Source organism: Ambystoma mexicanum, chromosome 8 (genome assembly GCF_040938575.1).
Source record: "Ambystoma mexicanum isolate Mex_15411 chromosome 8, UKY_AmexF1_1, whole genome shotgun sequence".
Classification (NCBI taxonomy): Eukaryota; Metazoa; Chordata; class Amphibia; order Caudata; family Ambystomatidae; genus Ambystoma; species Ambystoma mexicanum.
Genome location: NC_090929.1, coordinates 621,462,350 through 621,480,955, shown reverse-complemented (window position 1 = coordinate 621,480,955; position 18,606 = coordinate 621,462,350). Strand labels below are relative to the sequence as shown.

General features: G+C 47.7%; 1 protein-coding gene across 1 annotated transcript in view; it reads left to right on the top strand.

The window, feature by feature from the left end:
- Positions 1 to 18,606, top strand: part of KIF17 (kinesin family member 17) — a 1,103,253-nt gene that overhangs the window by 878,185 nt on the left and 206,462 nt on the right. The gene's annotated exons all lie outside the window — the stretch shown is intronic.

Below are 18,606 nucleotides of genomic sequence, written 5' to 3'. Positions count from 1 at the left end.
TGTAAAGTATGATGTTAATTAACTCCAGTGCCAGAATCTTGTGGATTTTTACTTGTCGATTGGATAATAAAAACCATTCTAGAGCTTCAATTCCCTCGGAGTGTGGAATAGAGGTGTATAAACTGTTCACGTCCATGGTAAATAGTATCAGGTTGTCTTCTGTTAGTTGTAATGTTTGTAAAATTTTCAAAAAATGAGTTGTATCCTTAAGATAAGTCGATGTTGCTTGAACCAATGGTTGTAGGGCTGTATCTAAGTAGATAGCAAGAGGTTGAAATATACTTTCTGTCCCGGCCACAATTGGACGAAATGGTGGATCTCGAAGGTTTTTGTGTATTTTAGGCAGTCCATAAAAGACCGGTGTTATGGGGTATTTCTGTATCAGAAAGTCAGCTGTTTTTTCTGTTATCCAGTCCATCATGAGAGCCTTCTCCACAGTTGTATTGATAATGTTAGTTATCCCAAGTATTGGGTCACTATCCAGTGGTGTGTAAGTCCTGGTATCTTGTAAGAGTTTGGTACAGCCTAGATCATAGAGGGTTGTGTCCATTAGTACCAGAGCTCCACCTTTGTCTGCTTGTTTGAGAGTCAAGCTGCTGTCCTCTGCCAGTTGTTTAATTAGTTTCAGTTGGTGTTTGCGGATGTTCTGTTTTTTAGGCTGGGTGTACTTCAATCTTTTAAGGTCTTTTATGGTTTTTTGTTTAAATAGATGAATCAGTGGGTGATTGACCTGCGGGTAGAAGTTGCTTTTATTTTTCATTTCTAGATATTTTGATTTTGTTGTGGTTTGCATGTGATCCTCTATGTTGTTAAAAAAGACCTTTAATTCCATCTTCCTTATAAGTTTAAAGAGGTTGACTTCTTCTTCGAAGAACGTAGTGGAGTTAGTTGGTATAAATGAGATACCCAAATTGAGTGTATCTATTTGGGCCGAGGTAAGAGGTTTGGAAGAGATGTTAATCACCAGATTATTCTTCATTTCTTTTTCTGGCGGGGTTTTCTTTTGTCCTCTTCTGGTTTTCCGTTGCCTAAAAAAGGAATCTGTGGAGTGGCTACTGTGGATCCACTGGTTGTGGCTTCAGATAAAATATTAGAGGCTGTTGTAGCACTTGGTGTTTCTTCGAGTTCCCCACTAGTTACTTCGCTGCTTTCTGTATATTCTTCTGCTGCGGCTGGTTGCCTAGGTGGTCTTCTTGGTACTGGTCGGCTGTTTGCGTAAAACTCTTGCCAAGAGTAGACGATATCCCGAGCGTAATCCAAAGTATCCCTACGGAATTTTCTAATTTTGCGCTGTTCTATGTCCTGTTTATAAGATTCAAGTTTACTGTTGGTATCTTCCAGAATCTGTTTGAGTTCTGTGTCTGTTTTTAGTTTGGAAAGCTGTGTAGAGATATCTTCAATTTCCTGTTGTAATGATGTCACTGATTTTGAAAGTTCTTCGATGGTGAGTAGGATGAGGTCCAAGGAGCATTTATTCAGAATGTGCTCCCATCTATTAACAAAGTCTTTGTTCTCTTTGCAGAGGGTGGGTCTGAGATAAATTCTGAGACCCCTTGGGATCCGTTTAGCTCGATAATACTGAGCGAGTGTTGAAGCGTGTAATTTCTGTGAGATTTCACGTCTGATGAGGCGCTCTAATTTCTGTATAAGTCGCTCTGGATTGTTGTCAGATGATGTTGATGTACCGGTATCTTTGATAAGTCCAAGGATCCTTGTGGCTTCTTCAGGTGTGAAAGCTAACGTAGTAGCTGCTTTATCTGTTAGCGAGCTAATACTCGAAAATGACATTCTGTATAAGGGTGCTAGTGTATTATGTAGATACCAACTCTCCAAATGAGGAGACAAACAAATGAATGAACACAAACTGGTAAATACACTTGCACACCAAGTTGATAACTATTCAAATTGTAAAGTGAGGACTGTTCAAAATAATGATTACAGAGTTCAAGGTGCAGGGGAGAACATACACAGCCTTGGTATCTAGGCTGGGAACATATGCAAAAAAGAGAGAGCAATCCGATAGGGATAGCCGCGTCCCCTGCACACTGTCTAGCAGGCCGAATGGCCTAATGGAGTTGATAATCCGAAGATAATTTTGAATGTTTATGAATTTCTTTATATTCAAAATACAGTAGATTTAGGAAAAACACATTCAATAGACAATTAGTGATCATCAACAGTAAATTCTGTTATTTATTTGTGTTTTCAAGTGCCCAACGCGTTTCGAGTCGAAAAAACTCTTCATCAGGGGCGACATATTCATCAAACAATTTCTACAAAAGGAAAATTATATACAATATATTAGTGCTTTAGATAGACTTAATAGTCAACAAAATATAACAACAAAATCACATTTGTTATGAAGACAGTAATTAGCTAAACATTTTTGCTGTATTGGTGGGTAACACATTCTATTGAAAAAAAGCCCAACATTACCCCAGTCTTTCCACATTCACCAAGTTAGTGTGATTATGCCACATGTGTGTCTATATAAATCGTGGGTAGCTGACCCTATATTTTGCCCTTGGCGCAGTGAATTTTGGGGGGATAATTTATTACTAAGGAGTGCAAATTATTGTGCTCGGTTGATGCAAAATGAGCTCTTACCTTGAGTTATGCTTATAACCAGCAAAGACTCAGAGGGTAGTCGATTGTGTATTGTCCACTAGGCTCACGGAATCTAGTTCTTTTAAGTCTGTTCCCAATGGGGACCGAAGGCAGAAGCGATTCTCTCAAGCCTAGAGAGAAGAAGAGATATTTTATAAAAATGTATGTGAAAAGCTTTCTAAAAGGCAAAAACAGGCTTAGAGCCCAGAATTAAGTGCGTTTACTAAGTAGTTTTAAAGTCCGGTCTAAATACTCACTTCGATTCACACCAGCAATGTAGGAGGAGTTCAGGAGCCGTGGGAGCCGGCAGTTGAATGAGCCTCTCTCACATTTTTACGTGTTTTTATATTGTTAAGTGTTATGACGTCACTCGCAAATGTGAGAGAGGCTCATTCAACAATACACAATCGACTACCCTCTGAGTCTTTGCTGGTTATAAGCATAACTCAAGGTAAGAGCTCATTTTGCATCAACCGAGCACAATAATTTGCACTCCTTAGTAATAAATTATCCCCCCAAAATTCACTGCGCCAAGGGCAAAATATAGGGTCAGCTACCCACGATTTATATAGACACACATGTGGCATAATCACACTAACTTGGTGAATGTGGAAAGACTGGGGTAATGTTGGGCTTTTTTTCAATAGAATGTGTTACCCACCAATACAGCAAAAATGTTTAGCTAATTACTGTCTTCATAACAAATGTGATTTTGTTGTTATATTTTGTTGACTATTAAGTCTATCTAAAGCACTAATATATTGTATATAATTTTCCTTTTGTAGAAATTGTTTGATGAATATGTCGCCCCTGATGAAGAGTTTTTTCGACTCGAAACGCGTTGGGCACTTGAAAACACAAATAAATAACAGAATTTACTGTTGATGATCACTAATTGTCTATTGAATGTGTTTTTCCTAAATCTACTGTATTTTGAATATAAAGAAATTCATAAACATTCAAAATTATCTTCGGATTATCAACTCCATTAGGCCATTCGGCCTGCTAGACAGTGTGCAGGGGACGCGGCTATCCCTATCGGATTGCTCTCTCTTTTTTGCATATGTTCCCAGCCTAGATACCAAGGCTGTGTATTTTCTCCCCTGCACCTTGAACTCTGTAATCATTATTTTGAACAGTCCTCACTTTACAATTTGAATAGTTATCAACTTGGTGTGCAAGTGTATTTACCAGTTTGTTTACACACAGCACTTGCCACTTGCTGGCTGCACTACCACGGTTTATTGCCTCCTTTTTCTATTTATTTTTATTTATTATTATTTGTCTGCGCTCCTCTGCTCTGCACTTTCCACTCTCCCCCTTCCATGCACTTCCGCGCTCTCAATGTCACTGGGCCTAGTAAGATCGCTGTTGAGTTGTGTTCTCCCCTCTTCCCCTCCCTTGCCTAGTTGCGCTCTGAAACACTTCTGTACGAGCGCGATACAAATAAAATATCATATCATATCATACAGTTGATGGCTATCCCTCGGATCACCAGCTTCATCGCATCCCAGACCATGGCGTCAGCGGTGCCTTTTGCTGCGTTCTCCTGGAAATAGTTCATGAGGGAATCTGATAGCTCACGGCTGGATGCTGTGTCTGTCAAAATATAGTCCTGTAATTTCCATCACCCTTGTGGGGGTGCCGGTGGGCCCTCAACTCGTAGAAATGACACTAGGTCCGATTTTACTCTGAGGCCTATCTGTATGTCTTCAATACATGGGAATAGTGCGCTGGACATCAGTATTAAGTCTATTCTTGAGAACCCCCCGTGGACATGTGAGAAGAAGGTGTAGTCGTGGGCTCCTTTGTTAGCTAGCCTCCATGCATCTATAGTTCCAGTTTCCCTTAGAAAGCTATTGTGAGCGATAGTGTTTTGTCATTATTGGAGTCCGGGCTAAGGTTAAAGTCACCTCCGATCAGCAGGCGGCCTTGTTATCGTCAGGAGGACATTACGTAGGAAACGGTCCTGGGTGTCATTTGGGCAGTATATCACTGCGATAGTGATCAGGAGTTCTATCAGTAGTCCCTTGAGCAGTAAGTATCTCCCGGCTGGATTTCGCTTGATTGTAATTTGCATCAGGGGCTCCTCGTGACTGATTAGAATGGCTGCGCCCCTTTTCTTCTGGATTGACGGGGCAAAGTACTGTCTGGGATATAGTTGAAAGCTGATCCGCCTTTCGTCAGGTGTCAGCAGATGGGTTTCTTGCAGGCATAAAATGTCTGCTGCAAGTTGAGCTAGCCTGTGTTCAACCGATTTGCGTTTTCTCTGTGAGTTTAGACCTTGTACGTTCCATGTTATCATGGTAAGTTCCTTGACATTGTCCATCATCCGGTGTGCGAAGCAGTGTGTCTTGTGAAGGAGTGAAGGCAGACCGCTGTTGGACCCACCTTCAGTTTTCTACACGGACCAGCAGTCCGCTTTTGATCTCCACAGAACCTTTTTACAAAAACACCGCGCAGGCGCGGAGCGCAGCGCGGTGTGCGAAGCGGTGTGTCTTGTGAAGGAGTGAAGGCAGACCACTGTTGGACCCAACTTCAGTTTTCTACACGGACCAGCAGTCCGCTTTTGATCTGCACAGAACTTTTTTACAAAAACACCGCGCAGGCGCAGAGAGCGGCGCGGTGTGCGAAGCGGTGTGTCTTGTGAAGGAGTGAAGGCAGACCGCTGTTGGACCCACCTTCAGTTTTCTACACGGACCAGCAGTCCGCTTTTGATCTGCACAGAACTTTTCTACAAAAACACTGCGCAGGCGCAGAGCGCGGTGCGGTGTGCGAAGCAGTGTGTCTTGTGAAGGAGTGAAGGCAGACCGCTGTTGGACCCACCTTCAGTTTTCTACACGGACCAGCAGTCCGCTTTTGATCTCCACAGAACTTTTCTACAAAAACACTGCACAGGCGCGGAGCGAAGCGCGGTGTGCGAAGCAGTGTGTCTTGTGAAGGAGTGAAGGCAGACCGCTGTTGGACCCACCTTCAGTTTTCTACACGGACCAGCAGTCCGCTTTTGATCTGCACAGAACTTTTCTACAAAAACACTGCGCAGGCGCAGAGCACGGTGCGGTGTGCGAAGCGGTGTGTCTTGTGAAGGAGTGACGGCAGACCGCTGTTGGACCTACCTTCAGTTTTCTACACGGACCAGCAGTCCGCTTTTGATCTCCACAGAACTTTCCTACAAAAACACCGCCCAGGCGCAGAGAGCGGCGCGGTGTGCGAAGCGGTGTGTCTTGTGAAGGAGTGAAGGCAGACCGCTGTTGGACCCACCTTCAGTTTTCTACACGGACCAGCAGTCCGCTTTTGATCTGCACAGAACTTTTCTACAAAAACACTGCGCAGAGCGCGGTGCGGTGTGCGAAGTGGTGTGTCTTGTGAAGGAGTGACGGCAGACCGCTGTTGGACCTACCTTCAGTTTTCTACACGGACCAGCAGTCCGCTTTTGATCTCCACAGAACTTTTCTACAAAAACACCGCCCAGGCGCGGAGCGAAGCGCGGTGTGCGAAGCAGTGTGTCTTGTGAAGGAGTGAAGGCAGACCGCTGTTGGACCCACCTTCAGTTTTCTACACGGACCAGCAGTCCGCTTTTGATCTGCACAGAACTTTTCTACAAAAACACTGCGCAGGCGCGGAGCGCGGCACGGTGTGCGAAGCAGTGTGTCTTGTGAAGGAGTGAAGGCAGACCGCTGTTGGACCCACCTTCAGTTTTCTACACGGACCAGCAGTCCGCTTTTGATCTCCACAGAACTTTTCTACAAAAACACTGCACAGGCGCGGAGCGAAGCGCGGTGTGCGAAGCAGTGTGTCTTGTGAAGGAGTGAAGGCAGACCGCTGTTGGACCCACCTTCAGTTTTCTACACGGACCAGCAGTCCGCTTTTGATCTCCACAGAACTTTTCTACAAAAACACAGCGCGGAGCGCGGCGCGGTGTGCAAAGCAGTGTGTCTTGTGTCTGGTGGCGGGTGCCGGGAGTTGGGAGCGGCAAGGCTCTGTCCCCGCGAAACAGAGAGCATTTTCATCTTCTCATCTTTCATCGTATCCCGCTTCCACTCCGCCGGTATACATGGCACCACTTTCCCCCTGTGAGGACGACATCAGTCGGCGACTACGGAGCAGCAAATTACTGCTGGACCAGCAGGACCTTCTCGAAGCGGACGAAAAAGTTTGCAAGACTGGAAAAGGTCCTCTCACAACTACTGCCTTTGAAAGCCCTACAAATGCTAGCACCCTCCCTCCGGAACCTCAACGGTCTCCGAAATCACGGGCCCAGCCAGCGGGCCTAGGTGCGTCAAAGGACTTGAAGGACTCAAAGCAGCACCCTCAAGGGCCAAAGGAGGTGGAGGGCGCTACCTTACCTGCTGCAAAGGAGATCGATCCAACCAACTCACCGTTAAGATCCTCGCACATACCAGCGCCCGGCCCGATTACCGTTTCGACGAGCGATTCCTCGCTGGAGACTGTCGGAGGACGGTCGCGGCAGGGATCTAAAAGGCCGGGGGGGGGGGGTGGCTCAAAATCAGCTGTGCACAAGCCCTCACTTAAATACACAGCTCCATTCTCCGGAGCGCCCAAACTTGCCATCACAGGCGGACAACACCAGCGACCAGGAGGACCCGATGGATCCGATGGACTATGGCGCACCGCTGAGCAACATAAGAGGCTCAAACAACAACCGAGGAATATCGATTACAGCCCAAATTCATCGCAGCCAAACGCATCACACAGGTCTGCCAAAACGGGCGCATCATCATAGGTCAAAAGCCGCCCCCCGGAAAACCAGTGCGAACGACTCTTGGGACACCGAAACTGAAACTGAGGACCAGGTGTTCTCACCTAATGACCAGCTGGATGTGCCTCTCGGGGGCAAAGGGAGTCATGCGGCAAATCTCACGTATCACGACCCAGAACCTGACCTTCGAGTTTGCCCAGACCAGACGGCGGCTGACGCAGTGACCAGCGGAGGAGCCGACCCTCACCGAGGCTTGCCTCTTCACACTGTAAACTCAAATCTGACCGCAGGTAGCCTCTCAGAACTAAGCGAAGTCCATCAGAGAAATTCAGAGTCTCTTGGCGTACCCGCCAAGAAGACAATCCTGGCACCTAAGATCCTGTTTACCAATGGAACTCTCAACCCAAAAATAATGCTGGAAAAGCGGCCCTTAAAGAAACAGAAGAAAGCTACCCTCAAACCGCAGAGGGGCCAAAAGGGCTGCCTAGCTCCGCTGATCTCATCTTCCCTGAAAGAATATTTTATCAAACAGCACAAAAGAAAATTAGGCTAGGAGCCTGAGCTGTTGGATGCAGAAATCCTAGAGGCTATGCAAGACCACTCCCCCCTGACCAAAGCACGCAAAACCGACTCAAACCATCGTGGGCACCCCTCAAGCTCCAAATAGCCTCCTAAGCCAGACCCAGCCCCGACTCTGAGACCAGAGATAGAGAGTCCGCCACTGCCAATAGTCCCCCGTATCGAAGTAGGACAATCTCATAACATGGAAACGGGAGCCGGTTACATTACAAGAGAAACCTCAAAAGATGGCCCGAGCTTGGACCAGAGACCTACCATAGTACTTCGAAATCCTCCTGCTAGTGCAGGAATAGACAAGCCCAATCAAGACCACCGTCTCACCCACAAGGCGGACCACTATGCATGGACCCGACTACATATTCAAGGGAACTCGAGTAAAATGTTTGAATAAAGGCCAAACAGCAGTCAAGATTCCACCTCTAACTCAGAAAGGAGGCTTTCTGAGAGATTCACGCCGTTCCAAAGCGATAGAGGCCCAAATACGCCCCTCAAAAACAGACGGCCAAGTGAAACACCGACTACGTCGGAAAGGGACACCCCCTCAACAAGAAAAAAATAGACCTATTGTCTATTATGTCAGCATTCACAATAGCTTTAAACCCTTTCGGAAAGCTATATGAATCAATCCATGAGGCCCTGAAAGACAATACTACAATGATCACGGAATTGAAGGACAAACTGACTTTCATTGAAGGGTACCTAACTGCCACCGAAAAGAACTCGAACAACGCATACTCAAAACTGGAAGAAAAAATAGAAAAGCTGTCTGAAGATTTTAAGAGCAGAACCAACTTACAGCATACTAGTGTATTGACCATAAGGAAAGAGTTGCAGATCACTCAGAGCGAGCAGATCAAAGACTTGGCCCCAATATTTGCAAAAATGCCTTCAAAGCCTGCTTCAAAACTTATTCCCCTGACAATTGGTTCTACATCTACAGGGAGTACCAAGCAGCGCAAAAAGTGTAATTTACCTACTGCGCTCTTACGCACCCAAGAAAATCTACTAGAACCTTTGCTCTCACCAGGCCTCAATCAAGGGGTGGACTCCCCGGCGATCCAACGGCCTAAAAATAAAACGCAAACGTCATCCGCTCAAGCTAACGCAATCATACTGATAACTAATGATGATCCGGACTCCTCCTCAGAATTGCTGAATATATCACAGCACCTAGCTGCTGTAGGACCAAATTTGCCACCTTCGCCAAAGTCAGGAGCACCACCAAAGCCAACGGAAAAAACTCTCATCACAGAAGTGGAGCATCCCCCCCAAGTGGAAAATAAATGCAAGGCCGAGGATTTGGTAGACCACACCCAGCGGCCTCGTTTGAATTCCCTAAGCGTAGCACTAGAGGCATTAAGAAACCTAAAGAAACCACAAAAAACATCTACTCATGATTCTCCACGAACCAGTGATCCAAGACCAGATCGAAATAACAGACATGGCAGACCACGACTTCCATCTCGAAATGAGGCTAGAAGACCTACGACAGCCTGCCCAAGGAAAGAAATAAAGCTGGAAGGGACGTCGCTCTTTAAACTGGAACAAACCTCGGCAAAGAACAGTTACCTAGTTCTGAATCAAAGAACAGTCCTAAACATACTGGGGAAAGCCGACAAGCTTCGCCATCTAAGAACGGACAAATTGATACTTGTCGAACCCTACCACCGCGAGCACAGAGCTAAGGCGTACCTACACATAAGAAGCAATGCCTTAAGCGAACTTTCCACCGAGCTCATCAAAGATCTGCATCGCTGGGGCTTAACATTACACCTGCTGCAGAAGCCCGACCTTGCCTCATCACATCGGGGTGGGGACACAAGGGAATCCTCGAGTCAGCGTAGAGACCACTGCAGAGAAATGAACACGCTAAAGGACCCCAGAAGGCCTTCCCTTCCAAACAGAAAGGACCCGGAGTGGAAGTCCCACCACGCCGCCCACGCAATGAATTGGACAGACAACAACCATGAAACACCAAAAATCCAAAAAAGACACGCTGAAAGTACCCAGAAGGAAGTGCACACGGAAATAAAGGGGGCCTCGTCGAGGCGGGAACCGAACGAATCAGCTGCGTCCAAACCATGGAGATGGATAGCCGACACTTTCTCCCGCAACCATAAGAATTAGCAACGATTGCAAGGCCCCGCACCTACGAAGACTCACCCAACCGGACCTCAGATCCATCTAAACAAGAGCATCTTCCACATGGCATCATGGAACACTAGAGGCCACCGCCATTTAACTACACCGAGCCATGTAAATTTGAGCTCATTTGAGCTGATATGCCTCCAAGAAACATGGCTCCTGGGAAAACCATCCATGGACGGATTTGCATCAGCAGGCCTACTGGCAGCAATTCGCCTGGGTTCGGGGATTACACCAGAGGGGAAAATCGCAGAAGAGTATGGCATGCTAACTACACTGACCTCATGGTTCCATCAAGACCGAGCCTGTGACTCTTGGATAAACTCCGAATTGGGTATAATTAATTTGTACTGGAACCCGGACAAATAAACATCAGAGAGTTCTGTATTCTGGTCGCCAACACAATCGACGACCTAACTGTCGACAGAGAAGTGCCGAACATCATAATGCCGAACATCATAATATGTGGGGACCTGAATGCTAAATGCTGAGAAAATTCGGCTGACGACAAAGGCCTTATGACCACCTCGCGGATGGATAAAAGAGGGCGAGCTTGGTACGACCTAATGAAGACGAGAAAGTTCCACAATGTGTCGTCCCTCCAAGAGAAGAAAATCCAAATTCCAACGTGGGAAAGGCCAAGATCGGCCGCCACCCTCGACTATATCTTCATTACGGAGGGTTTGATTCCATACTTCATTGACTTTGTAGTCACAAAAACAACTGAGAGTGATCATAATCTACTTCATATGTCGTGGGGGGGGGGCTGCCCCGATAAAACTCCTCTACACTCCGGCCATTGAGTCAAACCTAAACCAAAATCGACTACGTTTAACACTGGACAATGTTAAATCTTTCAAGGCCAATTTAACCACGAAATTTGCCCAAGCAAGCAACGACATGCCAGAAGTTCGACCTGAATATCTAACTCTGCTGGCCCCTCACAAAGTGAGTTTCACAGGCAAAAACCATAATCAGCAAACTCATAACCACACGTTCAACTTGGAGGTGGCGGAAAAACGACGGAAAGTGAACAAGTTAAAAAAATTGGCATCAAGTGTAGAATCAACCGAAGCGTGGACCACGTACCACTCCGAACACAAGCTTTACAAATCCTGGCTCAAGCAACAAAGGCAGAAGATGTATCAAAATGATGCCGAAGCTATGCTACACACCTGGGCCTCAAGAAACACGAGAGACTTCTGGTCATTGCTAAAGAGTATAAATGGACAGAAGGCAAACTCACTCTCAAACTCTGTCCCAGAACAAAAATGGATCTCGCATTTCACCAAGCTTTATCGACGACCTCTTAACTCATCTCCATCGCAATTCTCGTCGATAAATGCCCCATGGATCCACTTGTCGCACATCGAAGACATCTTGGAAGTTATCACAAACTTAAAATCATCCAGGGCCCCGGGACCTGACGGGTTGACTAACCTAGATCTAAAGAAATTCCCGCAAGCCTGGGCTCAAGCGATTGGCGAGCTATTCACCCACTGCCGGAAAACAAAACAAATTCCGAAAAGTTGGACAGAGGCAGTTTTGGTACCAATTTTCAAAAAGGGGGAAAGAGAAAGCCCAAGAAACTACAGACCTATAGTTCTACTCGACATCATTGGTAAGATCTTCGCATCCCTGCTGCTACGACACTTTAAAGGCTCGGCCTGTACTTCCCCGGCAGCCGACATCTTTCAAACTGGCTTTCAAAAGGGCACCGGTACAGCGATAAACTTGTTAATTCTGAACATCATTAAAGCAAAGGTGAAGAGTGGAGCGCCTACGGTCCACATGGCAATGGTGGACCTTTCTCAGGCCTTTGACACTGTAGACCGTCAAAAACTATGGTCTAAACTAACTTCTTGGAAATGCCCGGGACCGATTCTTGACCCAATAATGGCACTTCACTCATCAACCTCGCTCCGAGTGCGCCTAAATCAGCAAGGGCTTCTCTCAGACCAGATTAACACGGAGCGTGGCGCAAAACAGGGCTGCCCTTTAGCTCCAGTCCTGTTTATTGCCTTTATTGGTGATTTTCAAGAATCTGAAAAAATGGTAAGATCCTTCCCACCAAAAGTTGGAACTTCCAAAGTGTCCAGACTATGGTACGCAAATGACCTGATCCTGATGGACCAGACGACGAATGGCCTGCAGAGGCAACACACAAACCTGTCCGCATACATGGAAAGTAATAATCTGCAAATCAACAAAACCAAGACAAAAATTCTGTCATTCTCCAAAACATCCAAGAAGAGTGAGGCCTGGCCATCCTGGCTCTTGGACAAAAGTAAAAACGACGCAGTCACAGAATTCAAATATCTCGGAGTTCAGCTAGATAACACACTCAGTGAAAGTTCCCTTCAAAATTCATTGTGGTCTAAGATGAGAAATTTGACAGCACAAACCCGCGCAGTGGACCGCACATTCGGAAAGTTCTCATGGACGCCGGCGCTGCAGTTCTACAAATCAAAAGTAGTCCCTGCGATTACATATGGAATGGCAGCCAACCTAAACCTCACTGTGGAGTTTTGGACTAAGCTAGAGGGATTCCTGTGGAAATCGGTGCTAGGCCTTCCAAAATGGTATGATATGATATGATATGGCATTTGTAACGCGCCTATACACAAGTGTTTCAAGGCGCGACGAGGCAGGGAGGGGGAACAAGGGGAGACAGACAACGATCCTACTAGGCCAGGTGTCATTCAGATCGCGCAAGTGCATGGGTAGTGGGGACGAGAAAAGTGCAAGGGGGAAAGGGAGAGGGGAAAGTGCAATACAGGGTTAGTAATGAACAAGATAAATAATAAGGGCCAGCTGGTGGCAAGTGCAAGATAAGTGCAGACAAGTGCTGGGAAGGGGGGCTGTAGGGATACAGAGACAGTACCGCAGTGCAGGGGTTGCCAGGAAGGCAGTGCAGGGGAGAGTGGCTGGGCCAAGGACCGAGATTGGTGAGTGGCCCAGTTGCTGATTCAGTACAGTTTCAGTGATTTAGCAGGGGAGAGGGAGAGAGAAAGCAGAAGCAAAGAGGAAGGTTTTGAGGTGCTTCCGGAACCGGAGATGGTTCTCCTCAAGTTTCAGGGAGGCAGGAAGGCTGTTCGAGAGGGAGGCCCCTGCTGCGGAGAGAGATCTCCCCCCATCTCGTTGCTTGGAGAAGCGGCTGACCCTGAGGGAGTTGGAGGCGGAATAGCGAAGTGCTCGAGAAGGAAGATATTTAGGAAGGGAGAGTTGAAGGTAATTTGGACCCAGGCCCCAGAAGGCCTTGTGGACAATGCAGAGGGTTTTGAACTTAATCCTCGCAGCCACAGGGAGCCAGTGAAGCGATTTCAGTCCTGGAGAGATACGGTCCCTGGGCTTGAGGCCAAGGACAAGTCTTGCAGTCCTGTTCTGGATGAGTTGTAGAGGCAGGCAGATTTAGATAGAGGCTGTTACAGTAGTCCAGCTTTGAGAGAACCAGGGCTCTGGAGACAGTGAGCTTCTGGGGGAAGGAGAGGAAAGGAAGGATACCTCTGAGGAGGTGCAGCTGGTAGTGTGACTTCTTAGAAACATCAGAAATGTGAGGAGAGAAGGAGAGTGTGGAGTCGAAGATGACCCCGAGGTTTTTTGCCTTGCAGGTAGGAGCAGGAAGAGGGCCAAGAGAGGCCGGCCAGAGAGCTGCAGGGAAGGAGGGAGTGGGTGTGCCGATGAGTAGAATCTCTGTCTTACTGGCATTAAGGCAGAGGTCGTTGGCGGCACACCATTCCTGGATAGCAGAAAGACAGTCAGAGATGAGGGAAGGAGAAGAGGAGGCCAAGGGTAGCCTGAAAATGAGCTGGGTATCAACCGCATAGCACTGAAAGTTGGGGCAGAGAGCAGCGATACGGTGGGCGAGAAGTGCCAGATACTGGTTGAACAGCCAGGGAGAGAGGTTAGAACCCTGGGGGACACCACAGGTAGAGAAAAAGATGTCAGACAGGAAAGACCCCAGTTGGACCGGGGAGGGTCGATTTGAGAGGAAAGAGGTCAGCCAAGCCAGAGCCTGACCAGTGATACCCAGGTTATCACGGAGACGGTTAAGCAGGATGGTATGGTTGACAGTATCAAAGGCAGAAGAGAGATCAAGCAAAATGAGAACACATGGAATGTTAGAGTCAAGGTTCGAGAGCAGTTCCTCACGGATGTTCAGGAGAGCAGTTTCTGTGCTTCTGGCAGCTCTGAAGCCAGACTGATGGTCATGAAGGCTACCGACAGATTCAGCATGGAGATTAAGCTGGGAGATGGCAAGTTTCTCCAGGAGCTTGCCCAGGAAAGGAGTGATAGAGATAGGGCGATAGTTAGCTGGGCAGACGGGTCGGAAGAGGGTTTCTTAAGAAGGGGGTGCACAAGGGAGTGCTTGAGAGGGGTTGGGAAGACTCCAGAGGCGAAGGAGTGATTGCAGAAGTCAGCAAGGGCAGGAGCCAAGGAGTAGATGTGGTCCTTAATAGTTTTGGAGGAGCAGGGGTGGACCTGTGTTGACGAGACTTTCATAGATCGGACTTGTCTCGAAACCTCATCAGCAGAAAAAAGGGGAAAGGCAGAGAAGGAGAGAGGAGGGGTGGCTGCAGAAGGGCCAGAGGATGGGCAGGGAATAGAGGGGGGGATGATGGGAGGAGAGTGAGGACAAGATGGGGTAGGGAGGGTGAGGTGAGAGGAGAGGAGAACGTGATCACTCCAGGAGAGACGGGTGGAGAGAGGGACAGAGAGGGGAAGGTCAGAAGAGATCAGGGCATCAAGAGTGTGCCAAGCAGAATGGGTTGGCCCAGACGGGAGAATAGAGAGTGAGAGAGAGTCGCAGAGGTCGCGAAAGAATCCAGAAGGGGACAGGAGGCATCCAGGTGGATGTTGAAGTCTCCAAGAAAGAGGAGTTGAGTGGTTGAGGACAGGAGTGAGGAGGAGAGGTCCGCCCACTCGGAGAGGAAGGAGGAAATTTGACCAGGTGGCCGATAGATAGTAGCCACGGTAAGGGAATGGCTAGGAGAGAGAGAGTCGGCAGACAAGACATTCAAAAGAGGAGTAGGTCTGCGTGGGAATAGCAGTGGCAGGAATCCACTCAGGGAAGATAAGGGCCACACCCCCCAGTACGGTTGGGCCTGAGCACGGAGAGGATCTTGTAGCCGTCAGGTAGGAGTGTGTCAAAGCTGGGGACAGAGCTGACCAGAGCTCAGCCCCAATGCCAGCCATCCGACGCGATCTTGGTCTACCATCCCTGGCTTCAGTGGTGATGCAAAGTGCCATACTGCTCTACAGAAAAATCCGGACGCCAAGTGCTCTCCCGATTTACTTGGTTGTGGCCGCCGAAATCATTAAAGGATCCTGCAAACCACTAGTAGAGTGGGTTAACAAAATACAAACAAAGCTGGAAGAAGTCAACTGCGACGAGGACCTGCTTATCTCCAATCCTGGACGAGTTAAGTCCAAACTCTTCCAACAAGATTGGATCAACACAAATGAAAAAATTCTCCAGTACAAATCCCTAAAACATCTCCCGCCAAGTCACAACCAACTAAAGGCCCCCCTGAGGTACTGCGAAAAATTCCCTGACAAGGAGCTGCGGAAAGTATATATTGCGTGCTTGTTTGAACTTAATTCACACCAGGGAAGTTCTGGCAACCAGAGCTCTTGTATCAGCTTCGAACTGCCGCCTATGCGGAATTGTGGATCAAGTGGAGGCAGTCCGCCATCTCCTTACATCGTGCACAGCATTAGCGCTGGAAAGGCAGGCTTACTTGGAACCACTCATTACACAGCCGTCAGTCCTAGACGAAGAAAACATATGGTTCCGGCTGATTGCAGATGACTCCACCAGATGGTCAAGATTGGCAGCAAAATTCTTGGAACTGGCCCTTAAAAAAGCCACCACTCCAGGCGTCTCTTTCCATACGGCACCTGGTAAATAGCCTTCCCGACTATCTGACTTCTAGTAAACTTTCGAAAAAGGATACGTCTCGTTGATCCAGAGTGGTGTCCTGAGGAGCCTTCACAAGACAGAAAAATAGTTCGACAAGGATTTCTTTTGTAAAAAACCAAATTGGGTTAAAAAAAAAATAAATAAATAAAGATGACATTCCTTTGGTTGCCTTTCCTAGTAGTCTTTCGGTGACCTAGTTTGATTGTTGATTGGCTTGCCCCCTGTTGAAGCATCCTTCGCACACTTGCCGGAGTGATGGGTGTTGTGGATCGAGGGTTTGCCTGTTGCTATGTGCCCAGTGGGGTGATCTCAGGGGCACCAACCACTTGCCCAAGGTCAGATGTCCATTAGTGCTGTCAGTAGGTGGGGGGGGGGTCAATCCCTTAAGTCTATGCGCCAGAACGCGGGTATGCATGCCGGTGGCACTGAATATCAAGGCAACAGGGTGTTGCTCCGGCCTTCACAAGCCTCCCCGGGATGGGTGCTACAGGAGGCTGAGGTCCCAAGGGGATGAGCCGCTGGATTGCCTGGACAGGAGGGAGGGCCGACGCGGCAAGCTTGTGCGGCAGGTGCCGCCCTAGCTTCCCGCTTTCCTTCTCAAAGATGGCTTCTCGCTGTAGGTTTGGTGGGAAGCGGGGAGGGTGTCTGCGGAGCTCTGCTGGAAGGGCATGCAGAGGCCTCTGCGTTCTTCCTGCATTCAGAGCTCCTGGGGTTTGCTGGGCCCTCAGAGGGATGTTCTGTAGGTGCAACGTTAGTGGAGTGCCCCAGACTACTCCATGTTCACAATGCAGAGTCCGGAGCAAGGCCAGGGCAGGACATCACAGCGAGGGCCTCGGGTCTGGTCTTATCTGCACTAGGGCCCCCCCAGGACTCTGGAGGTGTGTCTGGAGGTCCCGTTGTCCCATCGCTGGTGCCTGCTGCTCATCTCGCTAGGTTGGGCAGTCCGGGGCCGCAGATGCGGTTCCCTCCGCCGCCAGGTCCGCCTCAACTCTGTCTCTGAATTACTTCAGCTGGATTTGGTCAGAGAGCCTGCATATGTCTTCGGCGTCAATAATTCTCCCCCTGAGGGCAGGGTACCGCTGATGGACCGCATCCAAAAAGCCCCTCCAACACTCGGAGCCCCTGCGCGTATGTAGTCATCCGCCATTTTGGATGTCCCCGTCACAGAAGCGTGGATCGCTCGCTCCGAAAATCTCACAAACCACAGGAGGTTGGAGGCTTTAAACCTCCTCAAATCAGCCCAACCCTCTAAAGATCAGGTCTCTGTCGTACAAAGCCTTTAAGGAGCCACTTCACCGGGGCATCGTTGTCGGCTGCGTATCACCAGCCAAGAGCTCTCACAGAGCTGCTCGAGCCGCCATGGCTCCAAGCCACTCCCCCCACGCTAGGCATTTTAAAAATGAAAAATTTAGTGTGGAGACATTTGGCCTCATTATAAGTTTGGTGATATCTCAGCAGTAAATCCACTGCAATACCACCAAACTTTACTGTTTGGCAGTGCTTGTCCCCATTTATTTGGAGTTCATAGGACTCGATGGGGCATTTTGGCAGAATTACTGCAGCGGTAATACCACCAAAATCGGGTGGAAAGTTGTCAGAGCTTGGGATATATTTTCCAACTTTCCATCCAACTCACAGTTGGGCGGTGCGGTAATGCCCTGGTATACGGTAATACCGCTGCATTTAAGCCACGCCACCCACCACGTAATGAGGCCCTATCAGAACCAATGTTACCCATATGGTATGCAATTTGTTTTTCTACGCTAAGCACCCATATCATTGCAAAATGCTTGGCCTCATATGCAACTTATCCTGCTGCCTTAAAATACCTGTGTTCTCATGCCCATATGACAAAGTCCTATGCCTGATCCTTTGTGTGATTATGGGGGCGACTCAGGAGACAGAAGCAATAGTACCCGAATGAATGTTGTGAACCATAGCAATAAGAAATATTTCTAAAGATCATTGAAGGTTAGTTTTGCGCAATATCTACCAAACAAAGAAACATATTATTTGTTCTTGACAAGTTTTTTGGTAAATTGAGTTTCATTGGTCAGTAATACATGTGAAGAGCCAGGAATGAGACGGTGACACAGGACTCATGGTGTTTGCCATAAACTTGTATTAAATAATGAAGGGGTTGGAAAATCCTTCACTGTCCCTTATCTAGGAGGTATTTCCCTACCTCAACCAAAACTAAGGGCCTGTTGTGCGTCAAGATGTCCTAGGCAAACATGTCTTGTGTCTGAAATCCTATCCTAGCCCTCACACTCTGAAAGTAACTCTAAGGAGCTAAGGGTAATGTCTGTGACTTGCAAAGTGCGCAAATATTAAAGTTCAACAAAAATGTGAATATCCAACAAAAGTTCCAAATGAATAATGTTTACAGTTCCAGGGAATTACTCTCTTCCCCAGGTTTCTCTCCATCAAAACAAAAGTTCAAAATAATAACCAAGTTCTTTGTAGCTCAAGAGGATAACTCCCCTCCTCTTGATGTTGCAACCTATTCCAAGGGAAATGTCTCCCTTCCCCAAGTCCTTCTCACATTCAGTGTAATTACAAATCCTAAGGGTATGAATCTTCCTTGGCATTCTCTGACTCACACAACAACACCTGGTGTACTCTCCTGCCA